The sequence below is a fragment of the Miscanthus floridulus genome, chromosome 7, assembly GCF_019320115.1.
Source record: "Miscanthus floridulus cultivar M001 chromosome 7, ASM1932011v1, whole genome shotgun sequence".
In the NCBI taxonomy this organism is placed as follows: domain Eukaryota; kingdom Viridiplantae; phylum Streptophyta; class Magnoliopsida; order Poales; family Poaceae; genus Miscanthus; species Miscanthus floridulus.
In genome coordinates, this window is record NC_089586.1 from 9,860,394 (window position 1) to 9,885,611 (window position 25,218).

General features: G+C 46.2%; 1 protein-coding gene across 1 annotated transcript in view; it reads left to right on the top strand.

Moving 5' to 3' along the window:
* LOC136462531 (ribose-phosphate pyrophosphokinase 1, chloroplastic) overlaps positions 1-17,171 on the top strand; it is a 100,912-nt gene extending 83,741 nt beyond the window's left edge. Inside the window, exon 10 of the mRNA XM_066461629.1 lies at positions 17,126-17,171. The gene's annotated coding sequence lies outside the window, so the exon portion shown is untranslated. The remainder of the gene's footprint in view (positions 1-17,125) is intronic.
* Positions 17,172-25,218: the final 8,047 nt, after the last annotated feature.

The following is a 25,218-nucleotide window of genomic DNA, read 5'->3' on the forward strand; positions in this document are numbered from 1 at the left end:
TGCTAGGCATAAGACAAGCCGTACCGACTCGACGGCGATTTGTGAATCAATGTCCCCAGCTAGGTACCCCGAAAACACATGGCCCGCTTGTACCCAAGGCACAAGCAAGACCAACCCATCACCCTCCTGTCTTGGAGTCCTAGGTCCCCGTCCAAACTTGGACTCTAAGCCCCCGCCTCTGAGTCCCAGACTCAGTGCGGTGCAAGGACCTCCTCCACCAAAACAAAACCCTGATAGTCGGTTCGAAAAGAGCTAGAACCCACGACAAGAGAGTAACAAATCTTCCAAGCGCCCATACACAAGTATGTGCTCGGGATAATAAATCTGTGACTTGCCTCGACGGCTTATGCAACGACCAGTCCTTAACCAACACAGACAGGGAAAGTAGTATAACCAAGCCATGCCCCGTGTCCACGGCGACACAACCTCTAACACCCACCAATACCCAAACCATATCCCTACCTAGTCACCATTTTTCTTTCCACCATTTATATTTTTCCAAGTGATAATAATAAAGTAATATATTTCCTATCTCTCGCGAGTGACAGGCAATCACTCGACTTCTACCGGAGTCCTGTAGCATAGCAATCTACACGATCCTATCATACTAGTAAGACTCATAGGATAAATATATATATATGCAAGTGGGTTTCATTCAACTCCTTAAAACTTAATGCACAAATATAATTTAAACTATAGAAAAGTAGGGGTTATGCACCGGGGCTTGCCTGGGTAAGATATATATTAAAAAGTTAGTATCTGCATCTTTAGATCATCCACCACCAACTGAATAGAAAACCCATTGCATCATCTCCGGGAGAGAATACCATTACACCATCTTTGGATTCCCAATCATCCTTCAATTGACCCGTTGATCCATCATCTTACCTATATGATATGCATAGATGTAAATAATCAACGACAACCGAAATGCTTAGAAATCTAATTACGTCTCACAAGCTAACGAGATAATTCTAATGCGCTAGTCTATGTATCCATGTTGTTGAATTAGGCGTTACTTCCCAACAATTATTTTAGTTATAAAAACCCAAGTTATTTCTTTATTTTCATTCTATCCATTTAATCTTTATTCGGAATAGGGCATCATTATCTATTTAGCAAACCAATTATTCTGGAGCTACAAAAATTACAGTGAGTACCTAATATTGCTTGGAGCCTACTGTACAAATTTCAGATTCAACAATATTACCAGTTTATCACAATGATTCCTACAAGTTTATATTTTTACAATATTAAGTACCATAAATTAGTTATATAGCTTCCAAAAATATTATCAAACTATGTGAACAAAATATACCAATAGGTAGATGATAATTTTAGGAGACTAACAAAACTAGTTTCACTATTTTTGGACACATACAAAATTTTATATTGATTTCACAAGTTTCAGCCATTTAAACAAAAACTTAGAAAAGAGATGGGCACTCGGGCTGGCCTTGGCCATCGCGGCCCACGTGGGCAGCCAAGAAGCCCATGCACCCGTAGCCCATCCAGCCAAGCATACGACCCACTGGCGCACATGAGGTAGCGGCCCATGGCCGGCTGCAACCCACGTAATGCGTGCTCGGCGACCAGCGTTCTTTAGACCAAATGGCATGGTTATGTAGCAGTATGAACCATACAGGGTGATGAATGAAGTCGTGAGCTGGTTGGACTCTTTCATTGTGATCTAGTGATAGCCTGAGTAGGCGTCCAGAAAGGAGAGGATGTCACATCCTAAGGTGGAGTCAACTATCTGGTCTATGCATGGCAAAGGAAAATGGCCCTTCAGACATGCCTTCTTGAGGCCAGTATAATCAACACACATTCTCCATTTCCTGGTCTTCTTTTTCACAAGAATAGGATTAGGCAGCCAGTTGGAGTGGTATGCCTCTTTGATGAATCTGATTGCCAAGAGTTTGGTGATCTCCTGCCTATGGCCCTGCGCCTCTCATCGTCAAAGCGACACAGGCATTGCTTGGCAGGCTTTGAGCCTAGGACAAGGCGTAATGCGTGCTCGGCGACCTCCCTTGGTATGCTTGGCATGTCAGAAGGTTTCCATGTAAAGACATTGCGGTTGGCACGTAGAAAGTCATTGAGCTCACTTTCCTATTTGGCTAGGAGCTTGGTCCCCATCCGCACCATCTTGGTCGGGTCGGCGGGGTCAATCCCTACCGCCTTGGTTTCCTCGGTCGGGTGGAAGACACTCAATGAGGTTAGCTCGTTGTAGTCTAGGACTACCGGAGTCGATGAATTCCTAAGCTTCGAGAGCTCAGCAGAGTTGATGACGGCAATGGTGAGCTTGTAATGCTTGCGATCGCATGTGTAGGCATGCGAAAAGGTGCTACCCACGGCGATGACGTCGTTTGGTCTTGACATCTTCAACTTGAGGTAGGTGTAGTTGGGGATCCCCATGGACTTGGCGTAGCATGGCCGCGCCCAAGATGGCATGGTAGGACCCTAGAAAGTCCACCACCTCAAAGGTGAGGACCTCTAAGCGAAAGTTGGCTCGGTCACCAAATATGATGGGCAGGTCAATCTGCCCGAGTGGGTACACCTGCATCCCTAGGATCACACCATGGAAGGGAGAGCTCACTGGGTGGAGCTCCAACTAGGGATGTGCATGGTGTCTAGGGTGTCGACATAGAGAATGTTGAGGTCATTGCCTCCATCCATCAGCACCTTGGTGATGCGCTTCTTGCGGACAATGGGGTCGATGACAAGCGGGTAGCAACCAGGTCGAGCGATGTGGGAATGATGGTCTCTCCAATCAAAAGTGATCGGGGAGTCCGACTAGCTAAGGAAAGAGGGGACGGCTATCTCGGTGGCACATGCCTCTCTATAGCATACCTTGTGCTGGTGCTTGGAGTGGATGGCGTCGGATCCCCCAAAGATCATGAGGCATTCCTCAGGGTTGGGGAAGCCATCATCATCCTTGCCCACCATGCGCCCTTTCCTAGACACCTTTTCCTTGCCCTTCCCTTCCTTTGGCTTGCTAGCCTGTCGCAGAAAGCACTTGAGGAGCTCGTAGTCCTTGTAGAGATGCTTGACGGGGTAGGCATGGTTGGTGCATGAACTCTCCATGAGCTTGTTGAAGTGGTCGGGCTAGCCCTGCTAGGGCTGCTTGCTCACATGATCGACTACGGCGACCAAAGCTAGGTTGGTCAGTCAGCGCGGATCCTTCTTGCTCTTCTTTCCCTTTTGAGTAGAGGGCCCTTGCCTCGGTCCTCGTGCTTGGCCTTGTCCCTATCCTGACCATCGCTGAAGACCACCCCTACCGCCTCCTCGCTAGAGGCATGGTTTGTGGCTATGTCAAGCAGGTCACGGGTGGTACGGGGCTTCACACAGCCAAGCTTGTGGATCAAGGACTTACAGGTTGTCCAAGAGAGGAATGCGCTGATGACGTCCGCGTCGATGACATCAGGAAGGGAGTTGCACCGCTTTGAAAATCTACGGATGTAATCCCATAGGGACTCATGGGGCTCCTGTTGGCAGCTCTTGAGGTCCCAAGAATTCCCAGGACGGACATATGTCCCCTAGAAATTGCCGACGAAGACCCTCTTGAGATCCGCCTAGTCACAAATGTTGCCAGGCGGAAGGAATTTGAGCCATGCTTGAACATGCTCCCCCATGTAGATGGGGAGGTACTGGATGATGAAGTGGTCATCATCCACTCCTTCGACTTGGCAGATGAGCTAGAAGCCTTCGAGCCATATACCGGGGTTGGTCTCCCTAGTGTATTTGGCGATGCTGGTGGGTGGTCAAAAGCGCTATGGGAACGACGCTCTCTGGATGCGACGACCAAAGGCTCATGGCTCCGGGCCATCTAGGCAGGGGCTCCGATCATTTGGTCAGCCTCCATGCCTAGGGTGGGTGTCCCTACACTCCTCAATGGTCAGGCTGAGATCCACACTGCCTGCTCTCACCATCACTCGATAGACGTCATCATCGTGCCGGGCATGGCGTCAATTGTTGATGACGCTGTGAGCGTCATGGTTTGGCCTGAGACATTTGCGCACCGGTGGTTGGTGTGGAGCGGGTTCTGGGTTAGCCGTGTTGCATCCATGGCCTCCTACTCCATGCCTGGCAACTGTAGTGGTGAGCGGATAGAGGATTCAACTAGTGTGGCCCCATTCCCCTAGTGGGGCAATAGGCCGTGAGCCGGTGTCATGATGCGGAGCTCTCCGCCTATTGAATGACGGTTGTCTCCACCAGTGCCCGAAAGTTTCGGTGGATTGCTTGCTCCTAGGGGTTGGCTGGCTCGAGGAGGCCACGTAGAAGGATCATCGCAGCAGCGATATTCTGGCCCGCTCGAGCAAACTAAGGGGGGTCATTCCCTCCATCTAGGATGTTGCGCTAGACCTAACGGGCGTGACCCCATGCGCTGCTCGCCAGGTTATGCGTGCGTGGCATAGCATGCTGCATCGAGCATGCCAGCGCAGGTGGTGGCTGGCTCTACCGCTTTTGTCATAACTCCTCGCCGTGCTCCTGCTCATGCATGAGGGCCTTCGCATGAGGGTCCAAAGGGGTGTGAGTCTATAGAGACTCTATGTCAACAAAAGATGCTTGGTAGTCCTCTGAGGGGTATCCCATGAAGATAGATTTATCAGTGGAGGTGCACGTAATTAGAAACCGGATGGTGACACAAGGTGTAGAGATAGCGATTTAGACAGGTTCGGGCCATCTGATCGACATAATACCCTACGTCCTATGTCTTTGGTGTATTGTATTGAATATGAGATGTATGTACATCGATGTCAACTAGGGACCATGTCTCTCCTTATATACTCTAGAGGGGTAGGGTTACAAGAAAAGTATCCTATTTGGTACTATACAATATCTTGCGGTGCACGTCGACCAGTATCGTGCACGTCTTGATCTTGTGGGCTGGGCCACCTCTGATGGTGTGGCCCTTGTCTTATCTTATGAATACCGGGGGTCATATCCCCCACAGCTAGTCCCCGAGTGCCTTGTATCCATTGTGCAATGTTGTCTTGAGCTTGTCCAAGCAGGTGTGAACAAAGCCAAATAGTCAGACTCATGGTTCGACCACCATGATGAGTTGCCGAGCAGTTGTGAACCATCACCAAGCAGTTGTGAACTGTCACCGAGCAGTGTGAACCATCGCCAAGCAGTGTATCCCTAGTAAGGCTTGCCATAAGTATGTAAGGAGCTCAAGTTCAAAATCTAAAAATTCTTCCACTTAGGAGAAGTGTAGCCACTTAGACTCCATCAATAAGGAGGGTAAATCAAGAAATAAACACTATATTCACCACTAGGTAAAGTGTAGACACTTAGTCCTCGAGCCTGGTAGAAGATGAAGAATGAATCTTGTAGCAGGGTCAAAGAAAAGAAGTCTGAAAGCTTGCCGACATCATCTAACATGCGCGTATCAAGACCCTAGACATGCTGCCCAAGATCAACACCCTGATCCAAATACCTTGGAGCAACGTGATAGCACACCGCTGAGACGTAGCAAGATCCGACCACCAAGAGACTCCTTAGCTTAGCTGGCGATACTTGCACAAAGAATCTGAAAACTAAGGAGTCCCTAGCGTAGCTGACGATGTCCGAGCACCAAGGAGTTGCCGGCATAGCTGGTGATGTCCGAGCATTGAGGAGTCCCCAGCATAGCTAGCAATGTCCAAGCACCGAGGAGTCCCCACGCGTAGCTGGCGGTGTCCGAGCACCAAGGAGTCCCCGCACGTAGCTGGCGATGTCCGAGCATCGAGGAGTCCTCGGCGTAGCTGGCGATGTCTGAGCACCAAGGAGTCCTCGACGTAGCTAGAGGTGTCTGAGCACCGAGGAGTCCCCGCACATAGCCAGCGATGTCCAAGCACCGAGGAGTCCTTGATGTAGCTGGCGATGTCTGAGCTCCGAGGAGTCCCCGCACGTAGCTGGCGATGTTCGAGCATCAAGGAGTCCTCGGCGTAGCTAGCGATGTCTGAGCACAGAGAAGTCCCTGGTGTAGATGGCGATGTCTGAGCATAGAGGAGTCCTTGGTGTAGCTGGCGATGTCCGAGCACTGAGGAGTCCCCACGCATAGCTAGCAATGTCTGAGCATCGAGGAGTTCCTAGTGTAGCTGGCGATGTCTGAGCACCGAGGAGTCCCCGGTGTAGCTGGTAAGCCCCTAGTGTAGCTGATGATGAAGCATGAGCGACGAACAGTCTGGTCAACTGGTCGGCGACGAAGTCCATGAACCTAGTGGTTCGACCAGTTGATTGGTGGAGAAGTCCGAGCACCAGGTGGTCCGATCACTTGGACGATGATCCTACAATATAAATATGCAGAACGGGTAGTACATGATGTAAAATATATGAACTCTAGAGAAAAATCAGCAATGGTGATGAAATAGCATATGTAGCTCAGCGATCAGTTGGTGTGAACACTTGAATATGTATTTATATTTAATATAAACCACCCGACTAGTTAGTGTGTAGCTGAGTCTCCTGCCCTAGCTAGCTCGTTAACCATAACACGGAGCGCAGAGCCTATGTGCGTGTAGGAAGAACAAAGCATCGCTAAGGAGCCATTGCCGACCACCCATAATGTAGAGGGCAAACGCTCATGCATGTGTAGGGAGGAGCCGGAGATAGGGCTGTCTCTAGGGACATTCGAGCATCAACATGACTGTTCAGGGGTTCAGAAATCGTTTGGAGAGCAAACATGGAGAAAACAACTCGGAGGAACATTATGGCAATATACGAAGATTGGAGAACATTTAGGAAAATATTAAAGCGTGACTTAGCTTTAGACCAAATGTCTGGTCGACGGCGTATGGCATTATCTGGTCGGTGATGTGGGCAGCTCACTTAGCAGCTCGCTTGATGGCTGGAACAAAGTTGATCTTGTGTTGGAGTAGGATGGACGTAGTTAGACCTTGGCGGTGTCAATCCGCATATGAAGATGTGCGCCATGGTTGTCGAAGGATGTTGACGTGATCAACCGAGTTACCGTGAAGGATGTTGATCTTGAGTTACGCCATCTGGTCTACCAGGGGTCAGCGCGCATGAGCCCCATGGTGGGCACCAACTATTGACAAAAGATGCTCGGTAGTCCTCCGAGAGGTATCCCATGAAGGTAGATTTATCGGTGGAGGTGTGCGTAATCAGGAACCGGATGGTGACACAAGGCGCAGACACATCGATTTAGACAGGTTTGGGCCATCTGATCGATGTAATACCATACATCCTATGTCTTTGGTGTATTGTATTGAATATGAGATGTATGTAGATCGATGTCGACTAGGGACCCTACCTCTCCTTATATACTCTGTAGGGGTAGGTTTACAAGGAAAGTATCATATTTGGTACTATACAATATCTTACGGTGCACGTCGACCAGTATCATGCACACCTTGATCTTGTGGGCTAGGCCACCTCCAATGGTGTGGCCCATGTCTTGCCTTATGAATACTAGGGGTCATATCCCCCACACTCTGCTACCACTGGCAGCTGTCCTGGGGCATCTGCCACAGCGCACTCTCGGGACAGAGGGTGGCCAAGTGCCACAATGTCGCCGATGCTGGATCCATCGCTTTCAACCTTGTCATCCATGAGGTCATGAAAAGAGGTGAGATCATAGCCCACCATTCCCATGAATTCAGATGTGTGAGGGGGCGACATTAGCATCCTTCAGAGCCCCCACATGTATGCATCCACGGGGGACGCGAAGCCGTAGGGGAACCGATCACACGGTGGCCGTGGTGGTTACAAAGGGGTCCCTCTAGAGAGTCGACATAAGGTATTAAACAATGAGTAAAAAACAACATGTACATTACTCATTGTGGAGTTTGAGCCCCGCGTGGGCTCAAAACGAAGTGCAGGTGTCTTGACATTGAGGTCGTTGAGTGGCCCATGACCGGCAGAGGGCGCTCCTCCTCTAGTGGGCACTGAGACAAGTGCCTCCTTGTGGAGGCAAAGTATGCCGAGCTGGTCGGCGACAAAGTCTAGACTTCCAAAGAGGAAGGTCTAGAACAGCTCGAAGATGGGAGGAACCTGCATCCCAATTGGTGGGAGCATAGGAAACTCCTATGAGCCAAAGAGAATCATATCGCTTGAGGCCGCCATGCCAAAGATGGTGGAAAGGTAGGCCATCCGATGACTAAAAGCATGAACGCACGGTGTCCTCCTCACGGATGGTGCCAACTATTGGTGCGAAAAGTGGCCAACAAGTAAATATTTGTAGTTTTGTCGTGCGTTGTGATCGGATATGGCCTAGCACTCAATGACACATGATTTATACTAGTTTAGGCAACGTGCCCTACATCCAGTTTCAGTCGGTCAGTGACTTTATTCCTGAGCCTAGGTGCTCAAAGTTTGTTGTGGGGTTACATACGAGTATGGAATGAGAAGGGGGTGTTAGAGGCCCGGTCGGACTCTAAACCAAGTGGCTAAGAGTGATAGGTGCTCTAACGTGCGCTGAGTATTATAGCGTATGCTCTATGTAGCTTCTGAGTTCTAGAGCTGTTCGAATGCTCAGGTTCTCTAGAGCCAGATCTAGAGAGAGCATCTGAATCATGCGATCCCTTTTTAGGATAGAGCTTATCCCCTTTTATAGTCAAAGGGGATGGGCTCTTAGAAGTTTTGAGAAAGAGAGAGAATGTGTATATGTGTTACCTAGTCTTGTTGCCCAAACTATCGGGTACAAGACAAATGTCAGCGCCCACACTACTATTGATGTTTACATGCATGTGGCAGGCTTTACCGTGTTCGCCTGGTATGGTAAATGTCGGCGCCTATAATATTGTAAGGCAAATGTCGGCGCCCACAACATTATTTGGGTTCTGACACGCCTAGAAGGTTGCATTGTGCCTTTCTGGCATGGCATGGTGACACCATCCTATAGGTGCGTAGGGTATGACAGGGTATGGTCCTCGGTATTGCGGTTGACTTGAGCATATTACCTTATCTGCTATGTCTGATCCTTGGGTCCTCACCGAGCGGACATCCCTAGTCGGCTCTAACCATGTCGGTCGGGGAAGAATCACGAGCGGAGGTCCGGCGTATCCCTAGTCAGAAAAGGAGGTCAGAGTCGGACTGTGTCCCCACCTTGGCTAGGCCTTTCGATCGGAGACTGGATCATTTTCCTAACCGGTCGTTAGGTAATTGGGCCGGCCTGGGAGGCGTGTGTTGTCACCACGCCATCTGCTGGCTGAGTTTTTGCTGGGAAGCAGGCCTATTGGGGACCCTAGGTTTATGAACCCAACAGAAGCCCTCAAACCCTTTTGGGACTTTTATGAAGTCATGAAGGGGTTGTTTTACACTTGTTTTTATGAGCACACCTAGTGGGCGTAAGATCATGAGTCATTGTCGAGCGAGATGGAGTGCCAACCCAGGCGTCGGGCACGACCGAGGTGTCGTCGAGATAGAGTCACCAACCCAGGTGTTAGGCGCAGCCAAGGGGTCGGACGAGACGGAGCACCAACCTAGGCATTGGGCACGACCGAGGGGTCAGACAAGATGGAGTCACTAAACAAAGTGTCAGGGCATGGTGGAGCATGGCCAAGGGGTCAGGCGAGGTGGAGCGCCAACCCGAAGCATCTAGCACCGACCCAAGCGTTGGGCGTAGCTAAGGGGTCGAGCGAGACAGAGTTGCCAACCCAAGTGTCGGGCGCCAACCCAAGCGTCGGGCATGGCCAAGGGGTCAGGCGAGATGGAGTCGCCAACCCAAGTGTCAGGGCACAGCGGAGCGTGGCCGAAGGGTTAGGCGAGGTGGAGCGCCAACCCAAAGCGTCGGGCGCCGACACAAGCATTGAGCATGACTGAGGGGTCTAGTGAGATGTAGTCACCAACCCAAGTGTCTCCACTTGACCTTCATTTACATTACTCTATGGTTCTTTTCTACGATAGCAAATATAGCCAACCATGCTTCGGTATCCACCTATATCTCGCAGGTAATAGGAAATCATAAGACTTCTACCGGTCTAAGCATGACTAAGCATATATTCGATCTTGGACCTACACAGGGTTAATGGTATATGTAACTAGACAAGGTAGTTCTATGCATCAAGTATTTCCAATCAACTCTTATAACCTAATACATCAAATATAAAGGACTCAAGTGATATTTTGTAAAACATAGGAGACTTAGAATGCTCTGGGGCTTGCCTTTGAGGAAAGAGGTTGGCCGATGATCCGAGCACTCAAGGAGATCTTTGAGAGTCTACTCCTCTTCTCCTAGAGCTGCGGCCTAAGGCGTCTCCTGCTGATCCTCATCTTCTTTGTTGAACTCCAACAGAGTTATTTATTCGGATGATCCTATATGCATGAGCATGAATTAAGATATCATGAATACATATATGATGACATGTATAATATGATATGATGTAATGAATGCATCCTCATAAGTGTTTTCAACAACTTTGCATCAATTAATAACAAGTTGCATCTTATTTTACTGAGTAGGTGCTTATCTCTTCTCTAATAACTAAACAAACACTTATGTAAATCATTTTCGGAATGACAAGAAAGTAGCCAATTGTTTTGACTATAATGGGAGTTATATATATCAAAATAATATGGTTGTGGACATTATGGAAATCTTATGAAATTTGCTACAACTTTATTTTAATACACTTAATGTGATTCAGTAGTTATCTAGGTCAAAAAATTCAATCATTCAAATATGTCTAGAGAGCAAGCATTTTTAACAGTAGACTTCTAATAGCCATAATTATTAAACCACAAGGCCTATGACTATGAAACTTTAACACAAGGTAGATAAGTAAGTTATCTACAACTTTGTTATAAACAAGTTTTACATAAAAGACCATTATCATCATGAAATTATCAACTCAACCGAAACTGTACATGCAGCCATCTAGTTGAATTATAAAACAATAATTAACTAGTTGCATAGAAACCATTGCTTTTAAGCTTAACTAACAACATCAATAGATCCTATGCATATCAAGAACCATAGAAAACATTATGGTTAAACACAACTAAATTATTTATATCCATTTATTAATTTCCTTAGATAATAAGGTGATTTAAAGGATAAATATTTTCATTGCTTAATAAATTTTGCTAAAATTACAGTAGACTACAAATGACTTCAATAGTCTAATGTATAAATTTCATGTCATTTGGATAAGTACAACTACCTCTACAAAAATGACAAGTTACATAGGATTATTTTAGCAAAAATAGTTTAGCATAGTGAAAAGTGTCCACCAATAGATTTAATATTTGTCTTACATTCCTCCAAGCATAAGAATACTGCGTAAAAATTGGCATGATCATATGTTATATATTTTTACCCTAATTAATTTTACTAGAAGCTAGCAATTAATTAGGATTAAATATGAAGACCATATTCAAAGTATGACCACTGCAAGTTTAGTATTTTTTCTAGCTAGAGCATGTCAACACAAGGCTAGCAAAATTAGAATCACAATTTTATCACCTTTCTAGCTCAAGTTATGCATTTAACAAGATAGAAACTATTTAAAAAGAATTTATCTAGCTACATTTTATTCTTCTAGAAAAATACTAGAAATAGTGCATCTCATATTTTTATCAAATAGTACACTTTAAGATGAAACTAACAAAATTTGGTTCACCAAAATTAGACACTCCTAGCTTGAGATATGAATTTTTTGAAACATGCATTCAAATTTGTGAAATAAATCCAGAAAATAAAATATCATACACACTAACAGCTAGGGCTCGTGGTCAATGGGGACCCACTTGTCAGCGATACAAAACAGAGGACAGCCTCAACCACGCGCATCGAATGGTAGGCCTAGTTGGCCCTGTGGCTCATCGGAGCAAGCTCAACGATGGCCATGGCGGATGGTGGAGGTCGGCGGTGGTACGCCGGCCATCTCTAGCTGCGGCACACTCAGGCGAGGATGACTACTCCATCCTGGTGACCTAGCGGATCTTCACGGCGTAGGTGAGGGCTCGGGGTGGCGTCGGTGAGCTCGGCCGTGTGCATGGCCGTGCGGAGGCGCACGGAGCACGGCGGTGCTCATGCTGTTCTGGCTAAACGGTGGCGAAAGGCAAGTCTCCATCATGCCATTAGCGAGGCCTAGGGTTACTCGACCTAAGTCACATGAGAAAGGAGGGAGATAGTGAACCAACTCGACGATGGTGAGCTCGAGTGCCACGGCGGCCATGGCGGGCGCACGCGGAGCGGCGACTCATTCTGGCGCTGTCACGTGGTGGTGTCATCCCTAACTCTGGCCTAAGCTGCTAGACTCTAGCACGGTGCTGGACCAAAGAAAACAAAGGCATGCGATGCAGTGGGATGGCGGGGTCATGGTGAGCCGTGAGTGCGGCGGTGCTCCAGTGACGGCGGCGGCTGTGGTGAGGTGAAATGCCGCACTACCTTAGGTCAGTAGGTGGTGCTGGTGGCTCGAGGAGGTGGAGGTGATGGCATAGCAGCTGTGGCCGAGATGAATCAGCCAGTGGAGCTATGTTGGTGGCGAGCGGTTGTAGCGGAGCTACGGCAGTGCGGCGGCGAGCTTGGCGTGGCGCTGTGGAGAGGTAGAGCGAAGCGAGTGAGACTGAGTGAGGAGGGAGGGCGCGTTGCTACCGTTTTGATGACCACGACGACCTGACATGTGGGCCTGATGCCGGTGGGCGGCCTCCACGTGGCGGCCGCGGCCTGTGGTCGGTCGGCCACGACACGCGCTGCCTCAGCGCCGATTCAGTGTTGCTGACCTGACTGACAATGCATATTAGCAATGCTATAATTCCTAATCCGTTCGTCCACTACAAAAACTTCCTTAATGAAAGTTGTAGAGCTACATGAGATCTCCAACTTTGCTTTAAGAACCATCATCTAATTCTCACTGGTTAACAAACTATATTGCACCAAAGTGAGGTACATTGAAACTAAAAACAGCACCATGACTTGAAAATTTTGCAAGTTTCAAAACAACATTTTGTTGATACTTGTGAGCTATTTTTGAGCATGTTATGCACTGAATTAGACATTGACCCAAAAATAAAAGTTGTTACCCTAATCAAGTACTACAACTTTTATTTAGGTCACACAGCCATGCAAACACTCTAAGCTACTGTTCAACTTTAGTCAAACTAGCATCATGAAAATGACATTTCAAATGAAACCAACACTTAGAAGCAAATTTGGCCTATGTCATAAATACAAATATTGTTCCATTTACCATCCTAAATGTGTCTAAAGTGTTTTCATGACCTCACAACCATCTCCTACACTAGTCATACATAATTGCAAGCATAAACATATATACAAATCAACATTTCATGTGATAATGCATAAGAAGGAGATGAAATTTCATATGCTCTTGTTCATGAATGCTTGGATGATGCTGGTGCTCATGAAATGCAAGTGCCAATTGCAATGCTTAACACAGAGGTTACAAAGATCAAGATGAGGCTTGGCTTGATGGACCGGTTGTAAGAGTGAAGGGCAAGTTGGAGGCTTTGAAGGGACAAACCATGTGGCGGGGAAGCTTGAGCAAAGACTTAGAGCCAATGGACTAATGCAATGGTGAAGAGCAAGTGAGGTCAAGATCAATGAACCAATAAGGTCACGTGATGATATGAAGTAGATCATATCATTTGTTGATCAAGGTTGGTGCTTGTGTAGCATCAACATTGGAGAAGATGTAATAGAATACGCAAGGCAAAGGTATAACCTATAGGGCATTTCATTTCACCAGTCAAAGGTTGTGTAGAGAAGTGCATGACTGGGTTTAGGATAGTTGGCCGTACTATTAAGAGGGGCAAACTTGTTTGCATATCGGTCATCTAGTGCCACTCGAATGATCTAACTTTGCATACATTGCTAGGATTGAGTGGCATGGTAAGAGCAAGCGAAAATATTTATGAAAAATATTTTTGAAACACTAACTTGGCTCTAAACTTGTTTGCGAAAACATTTTGAGAGTTAGCATCGCTTGTAGAAAGTTGTTTGGGTTGTCTGTGGGTCGAGAAAACAACCAAACTTGCAGCCAATGCGACAGTTGTGAGTGGGGTGGCACCGCCATGTCTGGTGTGCACCCCCACCCCCTGGTTAAGGTGCACCGCCCCCTAGGCAAGGTGCTTCGCTGAAAGCCCTAGTTTGGTTTTGAATAATTGATGAAACCTTGTGTATTAACCTTTGTCTCTAAGTGTGAATTGAGATAGGTTAGTACACACCAAGTGATGGAGCAAGATGAAGTCCATGGTGGTGATGGATACATGATGATGATCAAGCTATAAACTTGGAAAAGAAGAAAGAGAAAAACAAAATCGGCTTAAGGCAAAGGTATATTTGATAGGGCAATTTTGTTTTGCCACTCAAGACATCAAGTGGGTGTGAATGGGTTTAGGATAGATAGCCATACTATGAAGAGGGGAGAAATTAATGTGTAAAATGCAGTTATCAAAGTACCACTAGATGTTCTAACTCATTGCATATGCATTTAGATTCTAGTGAGTGCTAAAACCCTTGAAAATGCTTTGTAAAAATGCTAACTCACATGCATAAAGGTGAGACACTTTTGTGGTTAGCACTTGGGAGCAAGGGTGAAGTGTTTGAAGAAGAGGTAGGGTTCACTGTAAGTGACCAGACGATGGTCCTCGTGGGACCGAACGCGTCCGGTACCTAACCCAAGGCGCGAGCAGTCTACACAGTGTGGACCGAACGTTGAGTGAGTCTGGTCAGTGTTGACTGAACGGGTCCGGTCATCTTGGTGCGTCTTTGGAACCTCTCTGGATATCGACCAGGCTCTGGTGTTCGAGTCCAACCGGACGCGTCTAGGACATTGTTCCCGCGTCCGGTCAGTGTGATGTAGTGAGCTGGTGTTGAGAGAGAAGAAGATCGGACGCTGAGCGCGTCCGGCCATGCGCGATCGGACGCATCCGATCGCTTCAGGAGCTCTCTAGATGCTCTTTGGATTGTGATCAGACTCGACATGGCAGCGCGTCCGGTTGTTGATCAGGCGCGTTCGGTGCAACATAACTATACGCACGCACGGTATATAGCCGTTGGTGATCAACGGCCGAGGTCAAACATGATGAGCACGTGGCAGCATCCAGTGGACCGAACGCTGCCTGACCAGACTCGGCGCATCCGGTCAGTGTGTCCGGTCGCCACATAGACAGCCTAGTGAATAGGGGGTAACGGCTCCTTTTGTTGGGGGCTCTATAAATATGTGTTGGCCGGCTTGGGCTCACTCTCTTGGATATTTTGATTGACAATACAACCTTGTGAGCCAAGCCATTCCTCTCTCACTCATATTGCTTGATTGATTCATCATTTGGTGAGATTGGAGAGCATCCACGTGCATTACTTGAGTGATTGCATCTAGAGGCACTTGATGATTGTGTTTCGCTGTAGATTTCTCTTGTTACTCTTAGTGTTTGCCATAGCTAGATGGCTTGGAGCAGCGAGGATCATTGAGGGGAGTGGTGTTTGTCTCCAGCTCCGATCGTGGTAATTGTGAGGGGTTCTTGAGCCTTCCCCGTGGGAGTTCACGAAAGGCATCTCTAGTGGATTGCTCATAGCTTGTGATCCTCATCTTGTGTTGATTATATGGCACCCGGTTGCGGGTTATGCATGTAAAGCCTATTAGCACGTGAATCACCAAGTAGGTGTATCGCTACAACGAGGATGTAGCTTGCCAGCAAGCAAGTGAACCTCGGATAAAAATCTTGTGTCAATCATTGTTCCGAGGATTTCTTATATGTATTGATTGATCACTTGCCACGACGGTATAACTCTCTCTATCACTTCATTGTATTCACATTGATATATATCTTGTGTAGTGATAGTTTACCTCTCTAGTTGTAGTTAGCTTTCTTGCTATCTCACTAGAATTAGAGTAGAGACTTAGCTAGTTGAGTGCATAGAGATTATAGCCACTAGACTTATGGATAGGTGGCTTGCAACATTCCTGTAGTGCTAGCGCAAGACTTGCATTACGCCTTTTAGTGATCTAACCACTTTGTTTAGTGTTGTTGTAGAAATTTTTATTGGGCTATTCACCCCCCTCTAGCCATTTAGGACCTTACAACCGCCACCCTTGCAAGGTGCCACCGCCATGGTCACCGCCATATTTTTTCAGAGGCTGACGATTTCAGGGCTTAGAAAAGTTGGGCACCACCACCCTTGTCGGGTGGCACCCCCCCTAAAAATCCAAAGAGGGGTAAAAATGAGGTTTGTCACCGCCGGGGGGCACCGCCGCTCAGGCAAGGTGCCCTGTCCGGTGCCCAAATCTCCCAACGGCTAGTTCAAACTAGCCGTTGTAATTCGACCGTTGGGGCACCGCCACTCTTTGTCCGGTGTGACACGTTGTTGTCTGGTGACCGCGCAAAAATTTACTACAAGGGGTATAACGGCTCTATTTGGCTTGTGGGCTATAAATAGGGGTGGAGCTTGGGCTTGGCCGTGGTTGAGTACCTTGGGAGACTATCAAACACAAATAGGTACTATTGCCAAAGGAGCTGAGCTACTGCACCAGGAAGGAGCTCGAGAAGTATATGCTTGATGTACACATGCTGTTTTTAGGTCTGCTTTAATTCTTGAAACTAAGTCAATTCTGTTTTCTTTCCAGTGGCTATAGATTGTAGCGACCTGGTTTTTTCTGCTAGTATAACTATATGTTACCTTTTCAGCCCACCTGCCATTGAAAGGTTATCAAGTGGATTGTTTCAAGAAGTAATCATCACAAACACTATCCCTCTAAAGGAGGAGAAGAGATTGCTCGGTAAGTTCACGATGATTGCTCGGTAAGTTCTGACTTCTAACTCAACAAAAAATACTCTTCTGTATACCAGATGCAGTGGTGTTGCAATTGGTTCCTCACTATCATCGTGCAAACCTCATGATACTATTCCTCAAACAACTTGTTTCTTGTGCAATTTTTTTTATACAAATCCCAAAATCTGCCCAGGTTGGTCATGAGCCATACACCAGCTTGGATATTGACTGATGCTTAAGGCGTATTACCCATGCGGTGCTCTTCATGCCTAGGTGAGAACTGCTTTTAGTGGTGATGTCTAGTCTCCACACGATATACCACGACAAACAGCTATTTCTCTACAAGCTGTATAATAGGCATACTTGATTCCCTGTGGGCAACATTTCACCACATTTTCCATCTGTGACATGTTCACCATTGCTGAAGCTGTTTTTCTTATGCAGGAATAGTTGTGGCGGCTTGCAACCTTTTCTTTCTTTCTTTTTAGCCTCAATTTTTGTCTGTGCGTGTAATAAGCAGTGTTTTGTGGAATTCTGTTAGCACGGAACCTCAACCTTGTATTTGAGTGACAGTACATAAGATGATATTATAGATTGTAGTGCAGTGTTTCAGCTATCCTCAATCCGCATACATACGGCTCCATACTCCATGCCATCCCAGTTTTTGGTTTCTGGGTTTTGCTTTACATACGCGTTTGCTTGCTGCATTAGGTTTTGATGGTGGCCGGGTTTTATATCACCAGCGTCTCCTGAAGTCCGATGCGACTACTTGCCGTAACAGTAATCAAATAAACGTCTATTGCAAGCTAGCATCGGTGTTTTATCGACATTCTTTTATTTGGCATCCAAAATGGCCATGAACATACATCAGGGATTAATGATGATAGCAGTTCAAATGCGATTGATGAACTGTCCCCTCGGCAAACTGAGGCAATAATAAGAGTCTTATCTGCTCAGAAAGCTTCAACCAGACATACTGGGTCATCTTCCAATACAATCCATTTCTTTCAGCGTCCAAAAGGGAGAAGAAAAAAACATAATTGCGTTAACTAGCGAAGGAAAGCTTCCTTGATCGAATAGTGAAGTACTCAATTATCTTGCCTTTGTCTGGACCGTTAGGACTTCTGAATGAAACATCAAATAAGCAATTGTGTTTAAATACCAAACTTTCTGAATGATCTACCCATGAAAAGATATTCTTAAAACCTGAATTGTTAAAGGACAAGAAACTGGTTAGATGTTTGAAATCGGATTACTCAATGGATCTGTACGCATTGGACAATTGCTTGATTGTCTCTATTCTATTATAGTGCTTGACTAGTTGTAAAGGATGGCCATTCTTACTATAATCTAGTACATTATAGCAAGATTGACAAATTGGTCCAATTGGATAAACATTCGCAAAAGATTGAATGCCAAGAACCTTGAAAATTTTAGGCACAAGGTATAATTTTACAGCAAAATTGTGTACATCAAAGTCAAAGGAGAACTTCATGCTACACGTAAACTGATATCCTAGAAGCATCCCAGACATCAAGTGATGATAGATGTGATTTATTAAAAAAAAGTGTTAAATCTCGGAGTACATCTCTACAAAAAGTATATTTGATCTTCCAAAAGAATGCCTGCAAAGAGCTGAAATTATAAGGAAACAATGTCAGGCATTCAGCTGTAAAACGTATATTACTGCAGCTTGTAAAACATCAGGTGATTTACTGATGTGATTATGCAGACAGTATCCCAAGAAACCACATCAAACAGTCTTCTAGTAAAGAACAATAAGATTCATGAACACTATGAGCCTCTTTGGCAGGGCTCCTGCAGGGGCTTCAGCTCCGGCTCCTGCAGGGGCTTCAGCTCCGGCTCCTGCAGGAGCTGTGCCAAACGCCTGTTTTGGAAAAGACTCCGCATGGAGAGCCGGCCTAGAGCCAGAGCCATTTTTTGCCTGCGCAGGAGAAGCCTAAAAAACGAGCTTCGCGCGGCTCCTTGCTGTGGGTTCACGTCGTCTAGTGCGAAGGAGCCATTTTGCCAAACGTTTTCCAGAACGGCTTCAGCTCCTCCAGAGGAGCTGTTCCTTCAGAGGAGCCAGAGCCGGAGCCATTTTCAGAGGAGCCAGAGCCCTGCCAAACAGGCCCTATATGCTTATACAGGACAGCTTGTAAAACATTAAATGTAACATTATCCTAAATCTCTGGTCCATTGGACACCTGTATAAAACAAAATAACTACAACCACCAATATTTTGAACAGAAAATGGTGAGTTCAATGGGTGCAGCTCGAATAACACATGAATACATGATAGAACTTACAAAGAACTGCAAATACACACTACCGGGAAAACGTCCTTTGCCGAGATCCTATATTTTTGCCGAGAGCAAAAACGCGGGCTCTCAGCAAATAAAACGTTTGCCGAGAGCGGCTCTCGGCAAACATCGGCTGTCGGCAAGTGACAGGATCGCCGTGGGCCTGCATCTCGGCAAGCAACAGCTCTCGGCGAAGTGGGCCGTTTTGCCGAGAGCCGCGCTCGGCAAAAAATGCCCGTCGGCAAAACGGTCCTTTGCCGTAGGCCGCGCTCTCGGCAAAATAAGGCTCTCGGCAAAACATTGCCGCGGGCCCATAGCCGTAACCTGCCCTGACGGCGTCACTGCTTTGCCGAGAGCCCCTCCGTTACTACTCTCGGCAAACCTCTTTGCCGAGAGCTGCTCTCGGCAAAAATTTGCCGAGAGCCCCTCCCAGGCTCTCGGCAAATGTGGTTTCTATATTTCATGTGTATGTGTTTCTCTTCTCCTAACTCTCTCCAATTAAATAATTTTTTCTTTCATATGCTCCAAACTTTTTTCTCTACAGACATACTACAGGTTGTACTCAATATTAAAATTTTGTGTATTTTTATAATTATTTGCTATATATAATTAATTAATTGCATTTCTATGAGTTTTTTTAATCGATTAAAATTTGAACAGCAATTGATTTAAACACGGGAAAAAATTAAGTAGAAAATGATATTCATGCTATTTATGCATTATTGAGGGCAAATAACATCTTGTTGACGTTTTTTTCACCTTTTATTTTACGAATCGAAGACCACGAACATATGTCGCCCAACGATTTAAAAATTCTTAAAAAAGGAAACGAAGTCGGAAAATTGTGATATTTGCAATGAAGTCATGGTATCACACTTGGAGGCTGTGGTAAAAAATTGAAAATGTTTCGCACAAGTGGTTGCGTATGATTCTTATAATCTGAGACATCTCCGAATAAGTTTCATAAAGTTGAGAAGGAGTCATTAGGATTTTCAAACAATGTCACGGTCGAATTAGTTTTGGAGTTCCAAACTTTTTGTATAGCCATTAGAGAGCATAAGTTGTAACACGGCAAAAATTCGTATTTTTCCGGAGCCATTTGTTGTTTATTAATTTTTTTTTTGGATTTGATTTGCCGAGAGCTTAAGGGGATTGCTCTCGGCAAAGACTCTTTGCCGAGAGCAACTAGTCCCGCTCTCGGCGTAGATTTCTTTTTTTTTACCTGGCCTGGATCAATTTTTTGCCGAGAGCTGGCTCTCGGCGAAGAGGTTTGCCGAGAGCTACTCTCGGCAAATAATAATTTTTATTTTTTTATATTTTTTTGTGCAGTTAGCTAGTTAAAAAATTCGAACCGAATTTAAAAAAAAATAACTTTATCGAGAGCCGGATCTGGGGGCTCTCGGCAAAGGGGGAAGGTTTGCTGAGAGCCTCCCAGATCTGGCTCTCGGCAAAGTGGCTTCACCACTTAAACGTTTCGGCGCAGACCCGCAAGCCGCGTGAACCGTTTCGGCCGCAGCCCCGCCGCCGCCGCAGCCCGCCACGCCCAGCCGCGCGCGCTGCCGCCGCCGCTCCGCCCGAGCCAGCCCGCCCCATCCTGCTCCGTGCCTCCGTCACGCCAGGAGTCAAGGTCGCCGCCGCACGCCAGGCGCTCGCGTCTTCATCGTACCCTTCGTCAGGTCTTCGTCGGCCACCCAACAGGTATGCCCACCCCTTTCTCTTCCCTTTATGCTTTGTGAATTTGTATTCGGATCGAATCTAATTTCATTTCAGCATGTGGTTCTGCATCCATTGATCTGCTTTGATTTGAATGTCGTATGCTATGTATATAAAATGCAATTAAATTTAAATAACTATCATTATTATTAGAGGTAACTGTGAGGGTAAGATCTTTTGCTGCATGTCGTTTGCTTGACAGTAATGTAGTGTGGTTTTAAGCTCAGACATTTTGTTTATCTCAGATGTTTAAACTCAGATGACAGTTTCTCATATGTTTAAGCTCAGGCGAGAGTTACTAGTAGTTTCTTTTTCTTCCGTACTGATGATTCTTGGCTGCTATGGGCTGGTGATTGATATGGAATGATGAAACAGCTACTGAGCTGGCACCTGTGATGAAACATCTAAAGAATTTAATTAAAACTTCTTCCTCGTGCACAGTTGCAATGTATCATGTAGTAGTACTTTGTTTTCTTGTCAAATAAACTAAGTTATCTCCGTGAGCAAAAAGAGGCTAACTGGATTATAATGTTAAAAATAGAAATATCCGAATTTGTATTTCTTAAAAGGAGAATTCCTGCATTTACTAAATTACTGTGCATCCTAAATCCATTTGTCACATTGTTTGCTATAGACAAGCAAAGTGTCTGAAAATTATTTGCTGGTTGAAATGATGAGAAGGCAAAATAGGATTAACAGGGAATGTATTGCTTGTGAATTCAAACATGTACTGTTCCACGAGAAGCGAACTTGATTGAAATGATGCACAAACATATTTGCCAATTCCCTTTGTGCCACCAGATATGGCAGTGGAAATTGTGTAAGCTTTCTGGTCGAAGTCATACAATTTTCTAAGCTTGATAGTGTTTCTGAATGCTGAGAACGAAAAAATGATGGAACTGAATGAGATGGGAAAGATAAGTTTCTTATCAGCTTGATAGTAGTAGTTGTAGTAGTTAGAGTAGTAGTAGTTGATAATTAAGCTGCATGTGGTTCCTTGATATATATGTGGTTGTCGGCTATCGTGCCGTGGTTTTCTTTCAGGTTTGGAAACCTCACCGTTCAGGGGAGATGCTGCCGAATTTTTGAGTTGACGTTATTTTGCTTCTTTCTTTCTTTTTGCAGGAGCCGAGTCGGAGTACCCCGGTGTCCCCAGGTCTGCCCGCACCGCGTCGCCTCGCCACTGCACCGACCCGCCACGGCCCCGCTAGCCTGACTTCACCGCCACCTAAGGTATAACCACTCTTTCTTTGTCATGGTCATGTATCTCCACGTAACCCAGTTAGGTGTCTCCCGTTCGAAAGAGATACGGTTAGAAATATGCAGATCTTTGCATATCAATAACCGTATCTGTTTTGAATTGTCCACGTTTTTTGGACAGCCCGAGGATGCGCAGATGGTGTTAGTTTCCATGGTCTGCTCCGATCCGAGACAGAGTTTCGACAATACCTTCCTGTTGTTCTCCGGATACACGATCTCCCTATCGGGACGTGTATTTGGAGAACAGCGGGGAGGTGCTGCCGAAATTCTATTTCGGATAGGACCAGACCATGGGAACTAACACCATCTACGCATCCTCGGGTGGGATTAGGACCTATCCTTACCTATGCATGGTAGGAACGACGTGTAGATGCAAGTCCATGGTTATATTTATTACTTAGTGATATATATGTTAGAGGATGGATGACCGTGAGTGGATGTACTCGGGCCGCCGGAGCGCCCATGAGATTACCAGAGAATGGGTCGACAAGACCGAGGCTTTCATCAAGCAAGTATTTGACCAGGCTCCCGGAGCGCAGTGCCGTTTTTTAGTCCCTGCATCAACTGTAAGAACAGAAAGAGGCAGACAAAGGAGGTGATGACTTCACATCTGGCTAGGCATGGATTTACGAAAAACTATACCCAGTGGACCCACCACGGTGAAGCCGATCGTGTGAGAGAGGAGGTGGTGAGACCACGTGTCGAGGATTACAATGCTGATGCTGGGGTAGCAGCTTGGTTAGATGACTTTCACGAAGCACACTTCGCTGACGGACGTAGGCAGCAGGAGGAGGAGGAGCCAGAGGCAAGCGCAAAGGCGTATTATGACATGTTGTCTGCAGCAGGGAAACCCCTTCATGGCCACACACAGATTTCAAAGCTTGATGGCATTTCACGCTTAATGGCCTTAAAGTCCCAGTTCAACCTCAGTCGAGAGAACTTTGATGAAATGTTGACAGTTATTGGCTCCATCCTTCCGACCGGTCACCTTCTGCCACAGAACATGTACGAATCGCAGAAGGTCCTTCGTGCACTTAAGATGCCGTATGAGCAGATACATGCTTGTCCGAAGGGTTGCGTCCTCTTTAGAAAAGCACACGCGGATGCAAAGTACTGTCCAAAGTGTAAATCCTCTAGGTATCTGGAGGTAGACTCTGGTGATGGTGAGAAGAGGCAGAGTCCGTACCCCGTGAAAATCCTACGGTACCTTCCATTCATACTGAGGATCCAACGGTTATTCATGACAGAGGAGTCCGTGAAACAGATGATATGGCACAAAAATGGAAAAAGATACTAGTCCTGAGAAGATGGTACATCCAGCCGATGGTGAAGCATGGCATCACTTTGATAACATTCATCGTAACAAAAGTGGGGAGGCACGTAATGTGCGTGTTGCACTGGCAACAGATGGGTTCAATCCTTATGGAATGATGGCTGCCCCATACACTTGTTGGCCCATGTTTGTTATCCCTCTCAATCTCCCCCCTGGCGTCTCCTTCCAACGACAGAATGTGTTCTTGTCATTGATAATTCCTAGAACACCCTGGGAATAACATGGGTGTGTTCATGGAGCCTTTGTTCGATGAACTGGTCCATGCTTGGGACCATGGTGTATGGACATACGATCGAGCTACAAAGACAAACTTCAACATGCATGTTTGGTATCAATACTCCATGCATGACTTCCTAGCATATGGGATATTCAGCGCTTGGTGTGTTCACGGGAAGTTTCCATGCCCCTTGTGCAAGGCAGCTCTGCAGTTCAATTGGCTGCAGAAGGGCGGCAAATATTCCGTGTTCGACAAACATCGACAATTCCTCCCTGCTGAGCATCCATTCAGACGAGACATCAAGAACTTTACTAAAGGTGTCATGGTTACAGACCCCGCACCACAGATGATGACCGGTGCCGAGGTTCATGATCAGATAGATGCTCTTCGGATCAATGAAAAAGATGGTAGGTTCGTGGGATATGGTGAGGAGCATATGTGGACTCATAAGTCGCCCTTGTTGATGCTCCCCTATTATAACGACCTTCTTCTTCCACACAACATTGATGTAATGCACACCGAGAAGAATGTTGCCGAGGCGCTTTGGGCAACGATCATGGACATTAAGGATAAGACGAAGGACAATGTAAAGGCGAGACTGGACCTGGCAACGATATGTGATAGACCAAAGCAACACATGCAACCTCCTAGAAGCGGCAAGAAATGGACAAGGCCTAAGGCCGATTATAGATTGAAACCGGAACAAAAGAGAGAAGTATTAGAATGGTTCAAAACATTAATGTTCCCTGATGGGTATGCAACGAATCTGAGGAGGGGAGTGAACTTATCTACCTTGCGAATCAACGGCCTGAAGAGTCATGACTATCACATATGGATTGAGTGTCTTCTTCCGGCGATGCTCCGAGGCTATGTCCCTGAGCATGTGTGGAAGACGCTAGCCGAGTTGAGCTATTTCTTCCGCCAGCTTTGTGCCAAGGAGTTATCTCGTAGCGTGGTTGCAGAATTGGAAAAAATAGCACCTATGTTGCTCTGTAAGTTGGAGATGATCTTTCCACCCGGCTTCTTCAACCCGATGCAGCATTTGATTCTGCACCTCCCGTATGAGGCATGAATGGGGGGGCCCATGCAGGCCCGTTGGTGCTATCCAATCGAGAGATATCTAAAGGTTCTTCGGAAGAAATGCAGAAACAAATGCAAAATCGAGGCTTCCATGGCGGAGGCATTCGTTCTAGAGGAGGTTACTAACTTCACACAAGCATACTATGGTGACAAGCTTCCTAGCGTGCATAATCGACCCCCTCGTTACAATGCTGGTGAAAATGAATCAAAACTCAGCCTTTTCCAAGGGCAACTTGGAAGTGCGAGTGATGCGACCTCATTGTTGTTGAAAAACGAAGATTGGCTCACAATCATTATATATGTGTTCACCAATCTTACCGAAATGGAGCCGTACATGCAGTAAGTGGCTTCTTGCACGAACTTGTTAATTAAATATGCCGTCAACATTCTGCATCCAACCTCCTTGTTTCTCGTTGTTACAGGGAGTTTATTAATGAGAACTGGCATCTATCAAGGGAACCTACCCCGCAAGAACGTGACACCATTCTTCATCAGGGTGCGGGAAATGGAATCTCCTGATTTTATTTCTTGGTTCAAACAAAAGGTACTATGCAATTTAGCTCGTTCGCCGATTCACATTCCCAGTTGCTTGTACATTCCAATTTAACGATCTATCCTCCTTGACCTTGCA